This window comes from Danio rerio, chromosome 1 (assembly GCF_052040795.2).
Source record: "Danio rerio strain M-AB ecotype USA chromosome 1, GRCz13ab, whole genome shotgun sequence".
Lineage (NCBI taxonomy): Eukaryota > Metazoa > Chordata > Actinopteri > Cypriniformes > Danionidae > Danio > Danio rerio.
The window spans coordinates 2,053,946-2,074,114 of record NC_141021.1 but is presented as its reverse complement, the minus strand read 5'-3'; the positions used below and the strand labels follow the sequence as shown (position 1 = coordinate 2,074,114).

The window sequence follows — 20,169 nt, the reverse complement described above, 5'->3', positions numbered from 1 at the left end:
CCCTTTATTCTTTTATTATAACTGATCCAGCATATGTTTTACGCTGCGGATGCCCTTCTAGCCGCAACAGTTCTGGGAAACACCCATACATTCTCATTCACACACACACTCATTCACACACTACGGCCAATTTAGCTTGCCTAATTTCCCAGCTCGGACTCAAACCAGCGACCTTCTTGCTTTGAAGCAACAGTGCCAACCACTGAGCCAACGTTCCACCCCAGAATCAATTCACATTAAATTTTTTTTAATAATATATAAATCAATATTAACTGAAGTTTTAGTTTAATTTTAGTAAAAAAAATAAGTTTAGTTTAAATTATTATTTTTTAAAATGTTTTTTATTTACATACATTTTTATTTATTTTTTGGTTAAGTTTTTTTAATTTTAATACTTTTATTAAGATTTTTTATTATTATTATTATATACATTTGTTGTTTTAATTTTTTTTTTTTTTACATTTTTTTAATTTACAATTTCAAAATATCACAATTTAATATTATTTTTAAATGTGTCATTCTTGCTTGTTGTAATAATTTTTTTACATTTTATTTTATTTATTTATCCATGTTATTTATTTGATTTGTTTTTTATTTTTTATTTTATTACAATTAGGTTAGGGCGGCGCAGTGGCGCAGAGGGTATCGCTGTTGCCTCACAGCAAGAAAGTTGCTGGTCCGCGTTCCAGCTGGGTCAGTTGGCATTTCTGTGTGGAGTTTGCATGTTCTCCCTTGTGTTGGTGTGGGTTTCCTTTCCCAAAAAAAATTTGTTAAAATAAAAAAAAATAATAATTATATATATATATATATATATATATATATTTACGTGCAGTGTTAAATTTATTTAAATTTTTCAATTTGGTCAGGTGTCAAGGCCACATTGGTCATTTTATGCAAGTTTTTATTTTTTTATATTAATTAAAATACCTTCTAATAGTTTTGGTTAACATTAACAACCCTGATCCTAGAAATCAATGTAATAAATTGAAGGGTGCATTATAAAGCACTCTCTTCTACAGCTTTGCAATGCTCAGATACAGTACATGTATGCCATATCCGTATTTTCCCATCAAGCCCAAATGATAAGAGGTATGATATCCACGTTAATTTTAGAGCTCAATACAGTACATGCAAAGTTGAGATTTAAAGGAAACATCTGACAGCTTTTGGTCTCCCTTTGCTTTTAATACATTATCATTACTGTGTAGAATAAATAGTGATGTGTTAAAGAGTCCTCCTTTAGGATTTTTCCATGTTTCCAAACTCTATCCTTTGCATTTCCACGAGTCCAACCTGACACACACACTCTCTCAGTTCTTGTACTCTTGTCTGTAATTCTGTCTTTACACCTTCATCTCCTGCGATCCCCCTTTCACTGTTTGTGTACTCTGAGCATCTGTATCGTGTTGCTGAGACCTGGCTCGTTAATTGCTGGGTAATTACAGTGCTTCTGTTGATCTGTTCATTTCACAGCGCTGCTACAAACCTTTTAGGCTGTCTGCTGGAGCTCAGACTCTATTGGATTTGGCTCATGTGCCTGTCTAACGCTGTGAGAGCTGCGCTAATGCGCTGTCAGCCGTTCTGCCTGATGCGCTCTCCTGTCTGGACAACTGTTGCAGGCGAGGTGAGAGCTGATCTGATCTGATCTAACATCACAAACAGTGAACGTGTTGACGGGAAGTGTGTTTTCGTCACGTCATTGCAAAATAAATGCTTTAGAATCCACTTATTCACAGCATGGTCAGGTGCTTAGATTTGCACGTTTTTAATATTGAATATTCTGATAAATAAAGTATATATTTATCAATTTCTCAGTGAATATAGGTAATATATTTTGGCACATTTGAACAAAACAGATTTATTTAATGAATAAATTTAGAAAAAATATTATTTTAGTCTCCAAAAATTTTAGAAATATAAAGAAAATACATTTAAATTCATGCAAAATATTGGAAAAACTATTGCAAACTAGAAAATTATCAAAAAGGTGTAAATTTTTTTGTTTCTCTTGAATTATTATTATTATTTTAATTATTAACTATTTAATTTACTATATGATTATTATTTACTATAAAAATGTTATTAATTTTGGACCGTTATAATTTTTTTTGTTAGATCAAGTTATTTTGTTAAATTATCTCCAGAGTAATTTTGTTTTGTATATATTTAAATGGGGTTTTAAATGCCTGTAGATTTATTTAGTTATTCATTTTATTAACAAACCAGCATAAATGAAAATAAATGCTGCCTTGGGCACTTGTTGAAATAAAATAAATGTATTACAGTAAATAAGATAAAATAAATACATATAAAATCAATATTTTATGTTTTTTTTTTTTTTAAGGAATTAATTGCTTTTGTTAACTATAAATGTTGCACAGTAAAAAGTTAAGCATCTATTTTACATATACAGATGTAATTTTATAGCAGGTTAAAGTAATGCAAATTATTGTTATGCCTTGTTTTGCTTAAAATATGAATTAATTATATTTTAATTAACTATTATTATATTAATTATATTAAAATTAATTATATTATAATTACTTAAAATTATTATGATAAAATTATAATCAAGAATATAAAAAAACAAATATATTTTAATGGTCATAAACAATTTATTAATTGTTCCATTGCAACACTTTTAAATACTTCAATTTTAAATTATTCCTACTGAAACATAATTTAAGTTTTTTAATAAATCAAAATGCATGTTAAATATCTAAATATATATGCTATATTTATATGTATTCAGTATTTATGTAAACAAAGCTATTTTCTATGACTCTCTTATGAACTGTATGTTAAATGCTCATTTGAGTCTCATTCTTACCCTCATATGTTCAGCAGGTATCTTTCTTAGCTTCTGCTCTTCTTTCGGGCTCCGGCTGAAGTAACTGAGCACCTGCTGGTTTCATCCTTCTCTTCTGTGGCAGCCTCTGGACTCCAAACTCTGAACACTGCTTATCTTTACAGCTGTTAATACAGGCCAAGAAACCCAGCGATCGGACCAGCCCGTGTTAACCATTAACACTTAAACTTGCACCCTTTTTCATCCTGGTGAGTTTCACATGTGTTTTAAGCTCCATTGCATTAATCCTGTTATTTTGTAAACAATTCATTTAAGAACTGCGGGAACATTTCAAGCATTTTCCATCTAATTTTCATTAAGCAAAAATTTTATACAGTTGAAGTCTAAATTATTCACCGTCCAGGTATTTTTTGTTTCTTTTTCAAATATTTCCAAAGTGATGTTTATCAGAGAAAGGAAATTTTCACACTATTTCCTATTTCCCTATTTGTTTTATTTCGGCTAGAATTTTAAAAGCATTTTAAGGTCAATATTATTAGCCCCCTTAAGCAATAATTGTTTTGGATTGTCTCCAGATCAAACCACTGTTATACAATGACTTGCTTAATTACCTTAACTTTACCCTATATAACCTAGTTAAGCCTTTAAATGTCACCTTTAAGCTGAATTCTAGTGTCTTGAAATACTGTTATCATCGCAAAGATAAAATATTGTTTCCATTAATGTGAAATTGGGGACAAAAATATACAAGAAGGCTAATAATTCTGATTTGAGCTGTACATAAAATATATAAGTGAAGTTTATTTATAAACTAATTTCGAGAGGATCACGTGCTTATGATTGTTTGCGGCCGGTCCCGCATTATTCAATTTATGATTCACCAATCAGACGATTACTAAGTCACTATAAATACCCTGAGTTCAATATTACAGCCATCTTCGTTTTGAAGAATCCCCCCTTCCACCCCTAATCCTCCTTCTTTCCTAGGTGGGTGACACGGTGGCCCAGTGGTTAGCACTGTTGCCTCATAGCAAGAACTTCACTGGTTCTAGTTCTTACCAAGCCAGCTGACGTTTCTGTGCAGAGTTTACACATTCTCCCCGTGCTCATGTGGGTTTCCCCTGGGTTCCTCCCACCGTCCAAAAATATGCAACTTAAGTTAATTGACTTATCCGGCACCATAGACATGCTCCTAATAATTAGTTATCTCTTAAGAGCGAACACTATCTATTCTACTACAGCAGGGGAGTTCTCGAGATCTACCTGAGCTCAAACTCCCCTCTCGCCTTGCCAAACAAGCTTTATAATCAATCATCAGCTAAGTGTGAACTCTTGAATAACTGTAAAGTGAGTCTCTTATTAATGCTTAAAGGTGATTTAGGAACATTTGATTTTGTTATTAATGCCTGTTTAAGGGGGTGTTAATCATTTCAAACCGTAACAGAGTTTAGGGCTGCTCAATATATCGTTTTAGCATTGATATCACAATGTGTGTCTGCAATAGTCACATCGCAAGATCTGCAATGTTGAGTTAGGATTATAGTTGATCAGCACAACAGTTGAGAATACATGAGATTTGTCATTGCAAAGTATAACCATAACAAAGTGAAACTTTATCATTTGCATGTCTTTTAAAGGCATTTTTACATGTGTAACCTTAATGAAGAATAATTGTACTTAATGGTCAATCTGTGCTTTTTAAAACAATATTGGTTGGGTTGAGGGAATTGATTGGGTGGGGGGATCAGTCGGTTGGTCAGTCAGTCAGTCAACAGCGGCCTCTGATGGATTAACGTGAGGACAGCAGGTGCGTATGGCACTCGCGAGAGATATTTGAGATCTGAAAAAGCATACACAGCGGCCTCTTCCGGATTTGCGAAAACAAAAACAAAAAAACGTAGCTCCTGGGACATATTTGGCGCTCTCCAGAAATGTATATAGGGGTAAATTTTCAGAATGAGCCGGGGTTGGTGGAAACGGTTAACATGCAATAGCAGTGTTTCCTCTAGGATTTTTTCCAGCTGTGGCGGCAGGCCTTTTTTACACAGATCTACCAACTACCTGTGACATTATTTCGATGACAAATGTAATGAGTGCGGTATTAGAAGTCGAGATCGCATTTATGTTATAGCCTACGAGCATGCGAATCTCTTTACTTGCGCTCTGATTTCCTCTGCTCGTGCACAAAACTTCTTGCACGCCCCCTCAAAAATAAACCGCTTCAAGAGCGCGCAGATCTTCTTGTGCGCTCTCAAATAAACGCTGCTGAAGTGCAATTAAGTGCGTTTATGTAGTGAGTATGTCTCCAGCATTGATTAGATTTGCTAGGAATATTTATGAATGTCTCCAATAGACCTACAGAGCAGTATTAATGCGTCCTGAAGTAAAGTGAAACGGCCATACGTCGTGTTTGCTGGCCTCACGCATCACGCACCTGTCGCTCAGTCAGTCACCACATAACCTTAAACAGTTAAACAAGTGACGCACAGCACTGCTACGGTTACAGAAATGTTTGCGCTGTTGTAATTCACTTACCTTTTAATACGTTTTACTGCGATTAATACCCGCTATTAAAAAAATAAAATGTTTTGAAGGAGAAGCTGTAATGTAGCCGTGGCGGGATGAATTTTGGCGTGGCGCCCGCCATGGAAGAATGACTATAGCGGAAACCATGAATAGGTATAGTGGGAATCTTTAAGTTATTTATGTTATTTTCAAAACAAAATGTCCCTGAACACACATACAAACATAATTATTTAGACAAAACTTTTTACAATTTGTGTTATTATTCAGAGCTGTTTCTTATATGTTTTTTTTTTGCAAATACAAAAGGTAAATAAAAGCTAAAGTTAAATAAACTTCAAATACCATGTTATCATCAACAAGTTATTTGCATGCAATGTGAACTAAGCAGCAGTTTCACTTGTTGACACAGCATGCACCGAAATCCAACTTGTGTCTTCAAGAGCAGCCTGGCTTACACAGAAAGACAATACTGCAAGTTTATGGCATGATATGCATACGTCTTATCAATTTGCACGCCACACCTATTCAACATCCAGCAAACACCGATACTTATTAGCAGACGTGTTCGTCAGTCTCAAACTTCAAGCATTCACACACAACCTCTGGCTCCTTCATAATCTGCTCTTGCACAAGCCGAGTTCAAAAGTCCAATTGATAATCTTATATTTTTTGAAGATAAAAGACCAGAACAAACTGCCCTCGTTTTTCCCTCCAGTTCCAGGCAAACTCAACTTTGAGTAGTTTTAAAAATCACAACCACATCAGTCTTTTTTACGATTAAATAATGACTGCACCGTTTAATCTATCAGCATTGCTCTTTATGTTTGTTTCATACATCTCTCGCAGATATTGCATATTTCTCTCAAGTTCGATCTTCCAACCTCAATCAGGCTAATAAGCGCTGGCCAATCCACAAGTCTTGGCTGCTATAATAAGGCAATTAAAGTGAGCTGGCAGACAGACACTTCCCACGATGCCGGGACTCCCAAGACGGGCCCTGCCAATGCCAATCTCTAATAGGGCCCAAAGCACAGGCACTGGGAAGATGCAATTGGATTTGAAGCCAATCAATCATTCCAGCTATTGACCTATGATTGGATTTAGAAGACATGTCAGGGCCGCTTTGATTTTAGCTCGGGCCCAATGAAGCTGGATGTGAAGGTTTATTGTTTCGGACGGACCGAGAGCGGTGTGTGGGCTTTGACACGCTGCCAGAAGAGATGGATGCGTACAATGACTGCTGTATCCATCCATCAGAGTTAGAATCCGTCATCTCATCTTTCACAGGAGTGGCGTACACACAACAACAACATCAGCCACTGCTTTTGGGGTCTGCACTTGGTTGTCTGGTCTTCTGCCTTGGAGTCTCTCAAATATCTCAGCGTTTGGTGGAGCTATGGCTATGATTTTGCACGTTGTGGTCATAATTAAAGGGGACCTATTATACAAAAATCACTTTTATAAGGGGCTTAAACACAACAATGTGTAAATAAAATGGTAAACTCACTCTGCAGGAATACTTTGATTGACATTCTCCCTTTATACGTGTCATCAGAGAGGACAAGACCCGCCCACTAGTGCCCATCTCTCCCTCATTCGCATAAACAGCAGCCCTGAGTGAGAAGCAGCCATCTGAGTTTTGAGCTGCTGAAGATAATAACAGCGACTAGGAGGATTATAATGTGGAGTTTCAGGGTGCGTTCACACCTGTGAATGGATTCAGTTGTTGCGAAACAGAGATTACAAATGTTACATTGTTGCTCTTTGCTCTTGGAGCGGTTCGCTTTCACACTGCAAAGTTTCTAATCGGACCAAAAGAGCTAAAACAAGTCACGTGCGAGTAAACTCTCCTCACATTGGTCAGAGTGTCAGGGTTTATTTTGCAGCGTCCCGTTCAGCTGTCAGGAGAGGTGGTGGTTTGGTGGTGATTGACAGGGTGCGCGCGCGCGACGTGTCTGAGGAGAGATGCGGTGGGGAGGGGTGAGAAGGGTGCGCGACGATGCCTATTTGAGGATCGGGAGGGAGACGCGAGATTACCGGGAGATCATCACTCGTTTGCGGGCATCCGGAGACTCGCGAAACTTCCCGCCCTACTCATAATTCTCTCTTCATATAGCCGTATATGCCTATTACATATCCATAAAACACAGTGATACAACCGCGCTCGGATTGGATCGCTTTCTCACTACAATCGAACCGCTCCAGGGTTCGTTTCAATCGAGCCGAGACCACCTCATTCAAGCAATCTCGGAGCGATTACTTTGGCGCGGAACAGAGCGCGATTGCCCTGTTCACATATGCCAATCGAACCGCGCTAACTGGGCAAACGAGATACGTTCCCAAACAAAAGTGTAGGTGTGAAAGCACCCTTAGACGAAGCACAAATTAACAAAAACAAATCATTATGGAAAAAAATATATTGCTCAGCTTTTATTTACATTTAAACAAAAACTTTAAGTCAGAATTTGCCAGGGGTGTGATTAATTTCGGGTTTGCCTGTATATGTAAGCATTGTGTTGATCATAGTAAATATGTAAAATAGATTTAATTGTATGATGTTTAGTTTAGACTTTTTACTTATCCCTTAGCAGTCTCTTGCAACTTAACGCCAGTAATTGGACATCAGTTTAAAGACCTCTGTTCTATACAAAGGTCATTATTAAACAAACTAAAAGCTAAATCTAGAAACTAATAATCTTTAATCTAAAGCAAAAAAAATAAAAGTTTTTAAATGGATAACAAAAAAATAACTGCAATAAAAAGACAATCACACAATAAATCCCTGTCCTGTACAAAGATATAGTTATTATCTAACTAAACTAAAATGAAAATCTAAAACCACCAGTTTACATAAAACAAATGCATTCATTCATTCCTTTTTTTTCGGCTTATCCCTTATTAATCAGGGGTCACCACAGTGGAATGAACCACTAACTGTGTTATACGCAGCGTTTGCCCTCTTAGTACTGGGATATAATATATATATATATTAGTGGTGGGCTGTTATTGGCGTTAACGCGTGACTCTTACCGTGCGATAATAAAAATATGGCCATTAATCTATTATCAAAGTTGGGTTTGGAGCTGGGACTGTTCTACGCAAGCTATAATGACTTTCACCTTGATATTTTAGCACGGATATATACCTGACCAGTGAACCGTTTGACAAAAAAGTGCCCTTCTTAATCAAATCGGTAGGATGCCTGACTTTAACTGCAGCTTGGCAGTTTCACTTAATCTCATGAACATTTCAGTCATGCTGCTGTGGGAAACTGGGATATTAGACGCAAATAAGGAGGACTGGTGAGAGTGTGGTGGAATTTATAAACGCACGCCAAATGGGAAGGAAGAAAACTTCTGCATTTCGCGGTGTACGTGTGTGGATCTTGTCGAAAAAATATGCCGAAAAGTCCTACATGATGGTAGGTAGCACATTTTGATGACGCAATATGCTACTCATAAGATTTTGCTACCAGTGTTGATTTTAATGTTGATTAGTATGATATGAAGCTGTAATATCGCCCTTACCTACCTAATCCCTAACCCCAATCTTAGAACCATTCAAATAGTGTTGGTAACATAATCTGACGGGTAGAATAAAATGTCAGAACAACGGTAATTTTGATTGCGGTGTTTACTTTAATAATGCCACTTATATTTGCATACTCTACATGTCTTTATTCCATTTCTGTTTAGTTTAGTTATGACTTAAGTGGGATTAAGATGATCAAAAGTCACTGTTTGGAGCTTATGTAGGCCTACAGTTCACAATTCATGTTTCAGATTAATTCAGAGATTAATCTAGATTAAAAATGTATGTGTATGTGTATGTACGTATATGTATGTATATGTATAATATGTATTATATATATATATATATATATATATATATATACACACACACGCAACATGGCATTAAATTGAAGTTCATGTATTAAAATAATTATTTAACATATAAATAAACTTAAAAATGAAACCTAAATCTAAATAAATATAGAAATTATAGACATTTTACTAAAAAAGACAAATTTTTATATCAAAGATGTCACTGTTGACATGGCTGTTATAAAATGGCCTTTCATTTTATATTGCTGCAAATCATGTTGACCAAAGTCTTCACTAATATATGTATCATGCAGTCTGACATAAAACTGTTGATGTTGCACAGTTCGCCTTTTGGCTTTTATGCAAGATCCCACTGCTCACAAACAAGATCTCACTGCATATCAAACAACGTGATAAGAAACAGTCATAAAAGACTACTTTACAATGTGCATAGAAAAAGCAGTGTATATTCAGTTATAATGTTTTTTTTTTTTAATAAATGTAGCAAGAATTCATATAATTGATTAACAATATTGATAAAGCACTGTTTTGAACAGAAAAATATCCTCAACAGCAAATCAGCATACTAGAAATATATTGGTGAGGGATCAAAATGCAGTAATATTTCACAATATTGCTGTTTTTCTTTTATTTTTGGTTTAAAATTAATACAAAGATATAGTTATTATCTAACTAAACTAAAATGAAAATCTAAAACCACCAGTTTACATAAAACAAATGCATTCATTCATTCCTTTTCTTTCGGCTTATCCCTTATTTATGAGGGGTCGCCACAGTGGAATGAACCACTAACTGTTCCAGCATGTGTTATAAGCAGCGTATGCCCTCCCAGTAATGGGATATAATATATATATATTAGTGGTGGGCCGTTATCGGCGTTAACGTGTGACTCTTATTGCGCGATAATAAAAATATGGCCTTTAATCTATTCTCAAAGTTGGGTTGGGAGCTGGGTCTATTCTAAGCAAGCTATAATGACTTTAAAAAAATAGTTTTTAATTAAAATACAAATATAAAAAAAATAATTAAGAAATAATTTTTAAAACTTTTGAACAGCACAGATGAAAAAGTCGCATGCATTTTGATAAACATATATCAAAATCTATGCAACAAGAAACATAAATCAAAAAGACTAATTTGCTTGGGGAAAACAATGCATTTCTCTTATAGAGTTTTTAGAGTATCTTTCTCTAAAACTTTATAAAAATTAACGTCATGTTTGGCGACGGTCTTGTAAAGGAACGCTGAAGTCTCGTGTTGTTTTTCGTTTCAGGTGGTTTTGGATGAAGCGAACAGCGGAGAATGAGAGCTATGCTAATGCAAAGAGACCTTCAGCGTCTGTCCCCGTCGTTTAAATTACAAGAGCGAGATTAATTTTCCATTCGCAGACCTCTGAAAGATGGCAAACATCTTCCCACAAACATTTGGCTGATAAATGAAAAGCAGCGGCACTCTGGAAATAATGACAGCACACTCTTACTGCGGTAATCACCGAGTCTCTATTGGATATAAAGGCTGATCAATATGCCCTCTGAAGGCCTGCAGAAGGACGAGTGAGGAAAGACAGTCAGGTGACTGAGGATAAAACCAGAATCGGGTGGACTGACATAAGGTAAACGCTGGAGTCTTGTGTCTGTCTGTGTGTTTTACTTCAACATATGAAGATTGATATGGCATTGTAGTAAAGTTTAAGGTCTTTACTAGACTCACAACAAAGTAAGTTAGTTCTTAGTTGAGTTTGATGTACAGGTAAAGATGAAATAGTTAGCCCTTGTGTGAAATATTGATATTTCAGTAGTAGTATAGTAGTATATTGATACTGATATTTTTGTCAGTATGTCCTATTCTGGAATAAAAGTCTTATTTCTTTATGTTTTGTTGGAATAGAAAAAATATATATTTGAAAAACAGCAGCACAGTGGTTAGCACTGTGGCCTCACAGCAAGAAGGTCGCTTATTCGACTCCCAGCTGGATCAGTTGGCGTTCTGTGTGGAGTTTGCATGTTCTCCCTGTGTTGGCATGGGTTTCCTCTGGGTGCTCCGGTTTTTGCCACCGTCCAAACACATGCGCTATAGGGGAATTGAATAATCTAAATTGTCTGTAGTGTATAAGAGTGTGTGTGAAATAGTGTGTATGGGTGTTTCCCAGCGCTGGGTTGTGGTTGGAAGGGCATTTGTGGTTAGTTCCTCTGAAATTAAAATGAAGTATTAAATGAATGAATAAAAATGTAAAAACTGGTCGGCGCCAATAGCCAAGTGGTGAAATGTGCCGACATATAGCACCATGGTGTTCACGGCGATTCGAATTCAATTCCCGGCTCAGGGTCCTTTGCCGACCCTTCCCCTCTCTGATCCCAATACTTTCCTGTCTGTTACCTTCACTATCCTATCCAAATTAAAGGTGAAAAACCCCTAAGAAATTATTATTTAAAAAAATAAAAACTGTAAGGTCAATGTTATTAGCCCCCTTAAGAAATTATTTTTTGCTTGGCTGCATAACAAAGTTATGTCCAGTCACTTTAAGTAAGTTGTCCAATGATTTTACAGCATATGAATATTTATATGGCATTGTGGAGTAAGTCTGAACTCTTTAAGGATGTAGAGTCTTCAAGGGAGTTACTATACTCACAACAACATTTTTGTTCCTAGTTGTTTGCTTATTGGTAAAAAAGAAAATTTGATATGCAGTTGAACATTAAATAATCAGCCCTATTTTTTTTCTTTTTCAGATATTTCATAAGTGATGTTTAACAGAGCCAGGGCATTTTTCACAGCATTTCATATTATTTTTTTCCTTCTTAAAAAAAAGTATGATTTGTTTTTTGTTTTAGCTGGAACAGAAAACAAAATACAATAAAAAATCATATAAAAAATTCACAAAACGGCTAAAAATTTTCTCTTCAACTGTAAGAGACTTTTTAATTGTAACATTTATTATTATTTCACCAACTTAAATCTTTGGAATGGTAGTGCATATTTTTTACGTATGTATTTACAACGCTCAGCATAATTAAGTACAACCCATTTTGAAAAGGATTGTTTTTTTCCATTTTTCAGTGAATAAATGAAATATTTATTGGTGAATTTGAACAAAACAGATTTATTAACTGATGTATTTATCAAAATAATATTTTACCCACTAAACATATTTAGAAATAGAAAGATAATACATTTAAATTCAAGTGAAATATTGCAAAAAAGACTGAACTATTAATTTGATTTTTTATTTTTTTATGTAATAATTTTTCCCCTAACATAAATTCTGGTATACAAATTTTTGTACTGTTGTCTTCAGCTTTTTTGTTAGATTTACTCTACATTTGACTCCAGTACTGACTAACTTAATGTATATGCTCAAATTTAATAAAATATTATAAATCATCTATACAAAAATTAATTTAAAAGATATATTTGTATACACACACACACACACACACAAACAAACATTCGCACATATACTTACCGGCCACTTTATTGGGAACACCTTGCTAGTACTAGGTTGTTGTACCCCGTTTTCCATCAAAACAGCATTAATCCTTCGTGGCATAGATTTAACAAGGTACTGGAAATATGGCTTAGAGATTTTGCTCCATATTGACATGATAGCATCACACAGTTGCTGCAGATTTGTTGGCTGCACATCCATGATGCATATCTCCTGTACTCATCTCCAAAGGTGCACTATTGGATTGAGATCTGGTAACTGTGGAGGCCATTTGAACATAGTGAACTCATTGTCATGTTCAAGAAACCAGTCTGAGATGATTTGGAGCGTTATCCTGCTGGAAGTGGCCACTAGGAGATGGGTACACTGTGGTCATAAAGGGATGGCCAGCCAGAGACATGGTCAGCAGCAATACTCAGGTAGACTGTGGTGTTGACACGATGCTCAATTGGTTCTGAGCCGAAAATCTGAATGTGTCAGCAGAAATGGAGACTCATCAGAGCAGCAACGTTTCTCCAATCTTCTATTGTCCAGTTTTGGTGAGTCTGTGTGAATTGTAGCCTCAGTTTCCTGTTCTTAGCTGACAGGAGCGGCACCCGGTGTGGTCTTCTGCTGCTGTAGTCCATCCGCCTCAAGGTTGGACGTGTTGTGTGTTCAGAGATGCTCTTCTGCAGAGCTCGGTTGTAACGTGTGCTTATTTGAGTCACTGTTGTTCTGGCCATTTTTCCTCTGACCTCTGGCATAGAACTGAACATTCTCTGTAAACCATAGAGATGGTTCTGCATGAAAATCCCAGTAGATCAGCAGTTTCTGAAATACTCAGACCAACCTGGCAGCAACAACCATGTCTACATGCCTAAATGCCTAGAGTTGCAGCCGTGTGATTAGCTGATTAAAAATTTGCATTAACCAGTAGTTGGACAGGTGTACCTAATAAAGTGGCCTGTGTGTGTGTGTGTGTGTGTATATATTTGTGTATTTAATTGTATTTAATTGTTTATTTGATGAAATTTAAGTTGTTTTTTCTCAAATTCAAAACCTAGAAATAGTATGAATATAGAAATGCAGAGCGAGCTGTGATAAAATTCTTGCGGACTCTCTGCTTGTATTTTCCGCTGGCCCATTGTCTCGCAGGATACAATTGAATTGCCGTCTCTCCCATCAGGACTGCAGCTGTGCATTATCCCATTACAGCCAAATAGTTTTGACACCCACTGACTAACCGATCCCATAGATAATATCATAAAGAGTGTGCTCGATACAAATCGGGTCAGGGTAACTCATTTAACCCCACCATACATATTTCTTATGTGTAACTTGAAACGCTGGAAAAAAAAATGAAATCAATAGAAATGTTTCTTGTTAATGAAGATGTACCGGGCTGCCGTTTCTGTGGCCTGTGTGGCTTTCAGAGCTCGCCGCTTGATCTGAAATAAATCTCCCACCCACCACTGCGGTCAGTCGGGCGGTTCAACACAGACCCTCCTATATATGTGTGTGTGTGTGTGTGTCAGTGCTCAAAGCGTGACTGTTAAACTAGTCCTAAATCACATTTGTGATCTTCAGCAGATGCCGACAGTGTGGAAAAGTGCTGACGCTCTAATATGAAACAGATTACTTCAGTTTAGTTGCAGAAGGTGTTAATTGCAAATAGGGCTGACCAATATATTGTTTCAGCATCGATATTGCAATATGTGCATCCGCAATAGTCACCTCGCAGGATCTGCAATGTTGAACTGGTGTTATAATTGACTTGGAGCTATATTTAAAAATGCTTATGATTCGTCTCTGCAATGTTTAAGCCTTTAAATAATAAGCCTTTATTATTTATGTGTGTTTTTAGGGTCTGCGACTTTGAGCAGTTTTTAAAAGTCAGATTAAAGTATTCAGGCTAGGCGTGGGCCGGTAAAAGATTCTGACGGTATGATAACCTTGGATTGAAATATCCCGGTTTTACAGTATTGTGATTACTGCTCCAACATATCTTCTTTTTAAATGTCTGGGTAAAAAACACAAACTTGTTTCTCCTTTAAAGACAATATATTTTATTTTGAGAAACATTTGAATTTACAATATTTTGGAGCAGTAAACATGTCAGGCTAAGTAATTCAAATAAATCATTGACTTTTGCTGTCTTCATTAGTTTCAAGAGCACAGATTTTATTACAATTTAAAACAGCATTTTTGAAGATCTTTTTCTGCTGAAGACACTGTTGTACTAAAAAAAAAACGTAAATAAAAAATCTTACACACACCTTCGTTTATATATACACATACATGCATATATATATATATATATATATATAAATATATATATATATATATATATATATATATATATATATATATATATAAATAATAATATATATATATATATATATATATATATATATATATATATATATATATATATATATATATATATATATATATATATATATATATATATATATAAATAATAATATATAAATGCATGTATGTGTATATATAAACACACATACACACTCATTCACACTCATACACTATGGCCAATTAAGTTCATCAATTCCCCTATAGCACATGTGTTTGGACTGTGCATTCTCAGAATTAAAGGTACGCAAGCTGTCAATGGGGTGTTACCTTTTCAAAAGGAACACATTTGTACTTAAAGGGTCCATATTGGTACCTCAAAAGTTTATATTAGTACCTACAAATATTAAGAGGAACACTTTTGTACTTTTTAGGTACTAATATGCACCCTTGAGGTATTAATATGGACCTTTTAGGTACAAATTTGTACCTTTTGAAAAGGTACCACCCTAGTGACAGCTCCCGTACATTTCTGAAACTGTGGAGGAAACCGGAGGAAACCCACGCCAACACGAGTAGAACATGCAAACTTCACACGGAAGTGCCAACTGACCCAGCTGGGACACGAACCAGTGAGTTTCTTGCTGTGTGGTGACAGTGCTAACCACTGAGCCACCGTGCCGCCCTTGGCTTTTTATATGTTGGCATTTCTTATTTTTCATATTTCTGTTTTCCCATTTTGTCAAATCATCTTTATGCTTTTTCTCATTTTAATCAGCTTTTGGGTTAATGCCTGTATACGTTATAAAAGAGAAGTACCTTTCAATTAAGCTACTGTTTAGAGGTATTTTTTATTTATGTTTGTATAAGAAAATACCTTTCTTCGGCAGGGACATATTAAAATGATCAAAAGTGACAGTACGGTTATTTTTAATCGTGCAAAATATTTTGATTTAAAAGAAATGCTCTACTTTTTTTCTTTTTATTTACCAGAGAAGGAAGAAAAGTATCACAGATTTGAAAATGAATATTTAGCAGCAAAGCCTGATAATAATCAGAAATGTTTCTTGATCGTCAAATCAGCATATTAGAGAGATTTCAAATAGAAAAACGTGAATTGTGGAGTAATGATGCTGAAAATACAGATTTCAATCATACCAATAATTGAGATTTGTATATAGAAAATATCACTTCAAGAGTTCACACTTAGCTGATCATTAATTATAAGCTTGTTTGGCATGCTGTCCTGGGAGAGAGCCCTGAGCTCATGAGATCCTCGAGCCCAGGGCTCCCTCCCGTTGCAAAGTGGGAGGGGAGTTTGAGCTCAGGTAGATCTCGAGAACTCCCCTGCTGTAGCAAGTGAATGCTCTTGAAACTAATTACTAACTAGAAGCGTGTCTATGTTGACAATTTGGATTGTTCAATTGACTTAATTGCATGTTTTTAGGCGGTGGGAGGAAACCGGGGAACCCGGGGGAAACCCACGTGAGCACGGGGAGAAGTGCAAAACTCCGCACAGAAATGTCTGCTAGTTTTGGTAAAGCCAGGAACCAGAGACATTCTTGCTGTGAGGCGACAGTGCTAGGCACTGGGCCACCGTGTCACCCGTCTAAGAAGGAGGAGTAGGGGAGGAAGGGGGGACTCTTCAAAACGAAGATAGCAATGGAATAAACCCCAGGGTATTTATAGTAGTTTAGGAGTCATCTGATTGGATCGTAGTGAATTGGATAATGCGGGTCAGCTGCTAGCAATCATAAGCTCTCCTCTCGAAATTTGTTTATACATAAACTTCACTTATAGATATTTCACAATATTACAATTTCTGTATTTTTATTTAAATAAATGCTGCAGTTGTGAGCTGAAGATGCTTATTTACAAATTAATATATAAATCTAACCAACCCCAAACTTTTAAACAGATTATAGTTGTATATAAAGAGTTATTTAAGTTTAAAGCAACAGTTGTTGCTCTTTGCCTCACAGTGTTCATAGTTCACTGCTCAAGGTGAGAAATACACTACAGGGTAGTTGATAAGACAACACAGATGTTATCTCTTTTGGACAAGCCCATAGAAAGACACACACACACACTTTTTTTAAGGGGACTTCTCATAGACGTAATGGTTTTTATAATGTACAAACTGTGTATTTTATATCCCTACACCAACCCTAACAATCTGCATTTTTACATTTCCAAAATATTTCATTCTGTTGTTTTATGAGTCACATCAGGCGCCGAAATATGTCCCCATGAGGTAAATTCACCTGTATTGCTACACTTGTGGGGACATTTGATCACACACACACACACACACACACACACACACACACACACACACACACACACACACACACACACACACACACACACACACACTCACATACTTGTATGGCTATCTTTATGGGGACTTCCCATAGACATTATGATTTTTATACTGCACAGACTGTATATTCTATACCTCTATACCAACCCTACCTCTAGGCTAGGTAAGTTTATTTATATAGCACATTTCATACACAATGGTAACTCAAAGTGCTTTATATAAACAGCAATAAAAGAAACAAGTATAATAAAAATCCCAACAAAGAATACAATTATTATGAATAGATAAACCCGAAACTCACAGGAAACAATCCGCATTTTAACAATTCTGTTGTGTTTTATTGTTGTTTCATGTCCCCCACGCATGAGGCCAATTAATGCTATTGCTATACTTGTGGGGACATTTAGTGACACACACCCACACACAGTGTAGTGATAAAGCGAGAGCGGTCAGCCCTCCCTCACCCCTCCTCTCTCACATACATCACTGCCTCCCGTTTGCATGACACTTCGCATTGATCGCCCGTCATACTGATCACATTACAAACCCACCAGATTAGATTTGCATTTTTAATTTTCCATCCAAAAAGAAAAAAAAAAACGGCATTGACCAGCAGATGAGAGGGGAATTTTTGAGAATGTTGGTCGGTAGAGGTCAATGGCAAATTTAAGCACAGATTGAAGGTGAGGCTGGTGCTCAAGATCATGATCATGTTTACACAGCCGTAAAATACTCGAGCTTATCCTAAAGTGACCCTAATGGATTTTACAACACAAAATCTCTTGATCTTGTTTCCTGGTGGCACAAAAAAAGCTGTTTAAGTGTCTTTGCATTGACAAAACAAACATACACACCTCCTAATGCAAACCATATCACCTTTACCTGAGTTAACTGCAGTGATAACATGTTTAGATTATATTGAAAATGAGATGTTTTACAGCTCATGAGGCATGACTAGAGCTGCCAAATTGTTTGATGATTTGTTTTACCTCATTTTGATCAAAATGCTGTAATTAAAGGTGATTTTTAAAAGAAATTACTACAATTTAAAATGTCTGTTTTAAATGAATGTATTGGAAAAACTTGATGATCACTAATGTTTAAGCAGCTATTTAAGCCTTTTAATAGCCATAATTTTTGTAATTAAATGATGTAGAAATGATCATTTTTTTCATTCATTCATTTTCTTGTCGGCTTAGTTCCTTTATTAATCCGGGGTCACCACAGCGGAATGAACCGCCAACTTATCCAGCACGTTTTTACGCAGCGGATGCCCTTCCAGCCGCAACCCATCTCTGGCAAACATCCACACACACACACTCATACACTACGGACAATTTAGCCTACCCCAATTCACCTGTACCGCATGTCTTTGGACTGTGGGGGAAACCGGAGCACCCGTAGGAAACCCACACGAATGCAGGGAGAACATGCAAACTCCACACAGAAACACCAACTGAGCCGAGGTTCGAACCAGCTACCTTCTTGCTATGAGGCGACAGCACTACCTACTGCGCCACTGCATCGCCCATGATCATTTTAAGTAATTAAAATATAATTAAAAAAAAATGGACAAGACAAACTTTAAAAGTCTAAAAAAAATATAATTAAAATGCTAAAGATAAAGATGAATTTTACCTTGATTTAAAAATTGTAATTGAATGTACAAGGCAGCAATTATCATTGCATTATCCACATTATTTAGTTTGTCCTGGTGATAGAAATGCTTACAGATTTGAGTTTAGGTTTTCAGTTTATTATATATATATATTTACATTTAGGTGAATTGTACGTTTACTGGGTCAATTGCACATTTACTAATCTTGTTTTGTTTTAGCTTCCATTACTTTCTTAAAGAGACTCTTTAACCTATGGTCAAGTCGGAGTAGTTGCAAATTGAAAGTAACCTCATGACCCTTTATCATTAATAACACTAAATGACATTAGACCTGGAGTCTAGTGGGGGATGCACAATGTTTTTACCTTGGAACCAGAAATTAAAGCATTTCTTTGTTCATTGTGCTTATCTTCTGCCTTAGTTTAAGGTCTCTTCATTCCAAGTATGAGAACTAAAAAGATAACTAGTAGACAATATAGTTCTGTTTATCATAAACACAGGCTATTTTAGGTCTCTTCAATCCAAGATTGAGAACTAAAAAGATAACTAGCCAATATACTGTAGTTATTTTATTGAAACACACATTATCTGCGGTTCTATTTGTCTGTTTAACATCCGCTCTGTCTTTACCATTTTAGTTTGTGTGGAGTATTGTATTTATAAAGGTTTTTGTTCTACAATGTTATTAGGACTTATCATCCTTAGTTGTGAATTCTCCCTGTATGTGTAGCATAAAGCCCAAGCTCATTGGAAGTAATGAGGTTTTTGCGAAAATTCGTGTACAATTCATTGCATGTTTCAGACGATAAATGCACATGAAGAACATGTGCTTAAAATGTGCAAAAATGTAGCACCCTCGAGTGGTTTTTTCATCTGAAACTTGCATCAAAACGTACCCAGAGCAACATGTTTTACATTTAACAAAAATTATAGCCTGAGGAATGTATTTCCAATGAGTCTGGGCTGCATACTTGAATTCTGCACCCCTTAAACCACCCTTTAAAGTGTCAAACTTAGTTCCAAAAGGGTCGCAGCTCTGCACAGTTTAGTTCCAACCCTAATTAAACACACCTGATCAAACTAATTGAGTCCTTCAGGCTTGTTTGAAACCTACAGGTAAGTGTGTTGGAGCAGGGTTGTAACTAAACTGTGCAGGGCTTCAGCCCTCCAGGAATTGAGTTTGACACCCCTGCCTTAAACGAACAATCGTGTATAATATGCACTTGTATTTGCTTCTATTGGACTTTTCTCTGTTGAGAGTCTTTTCTCGCACCACTATTGGTTAATTGTGTATAATGCCTGCATGCTATTGGT

The 20,169-nt window shown here is 36.0% G+C and overlaps 1 protein-coding gene across 2 annotated transcripts in view; it reads left to right on the top strand.

The window, feature by feature from the left end:
- The window catches only part of runx1 (RUNX family transcription factor 1), a 212,103-nt gene that overhangs the window by 10,535 nt on the left and 181,399 nt on the right, over positions 1–20,169 (top strand). Inside the window, exons 4-6 of one of the 2 annotated variants that reach the window (XM_087236318.1) lie at positions 1,474–1,624; positions 2,848–3,057; positions 10,454–10,792. The gene's annotated coding sequence lies outside the window, so the exon portion shown is untranslated. Of the gene's footprint in view, positions 1–1,473; positions 1,625–2,844; positions 3,058–10,453; positions 10,793–20,169 lie in introns of both variants that reach the window. The other variant, XM_087236317.1, reaches the window with a different exon arrangement.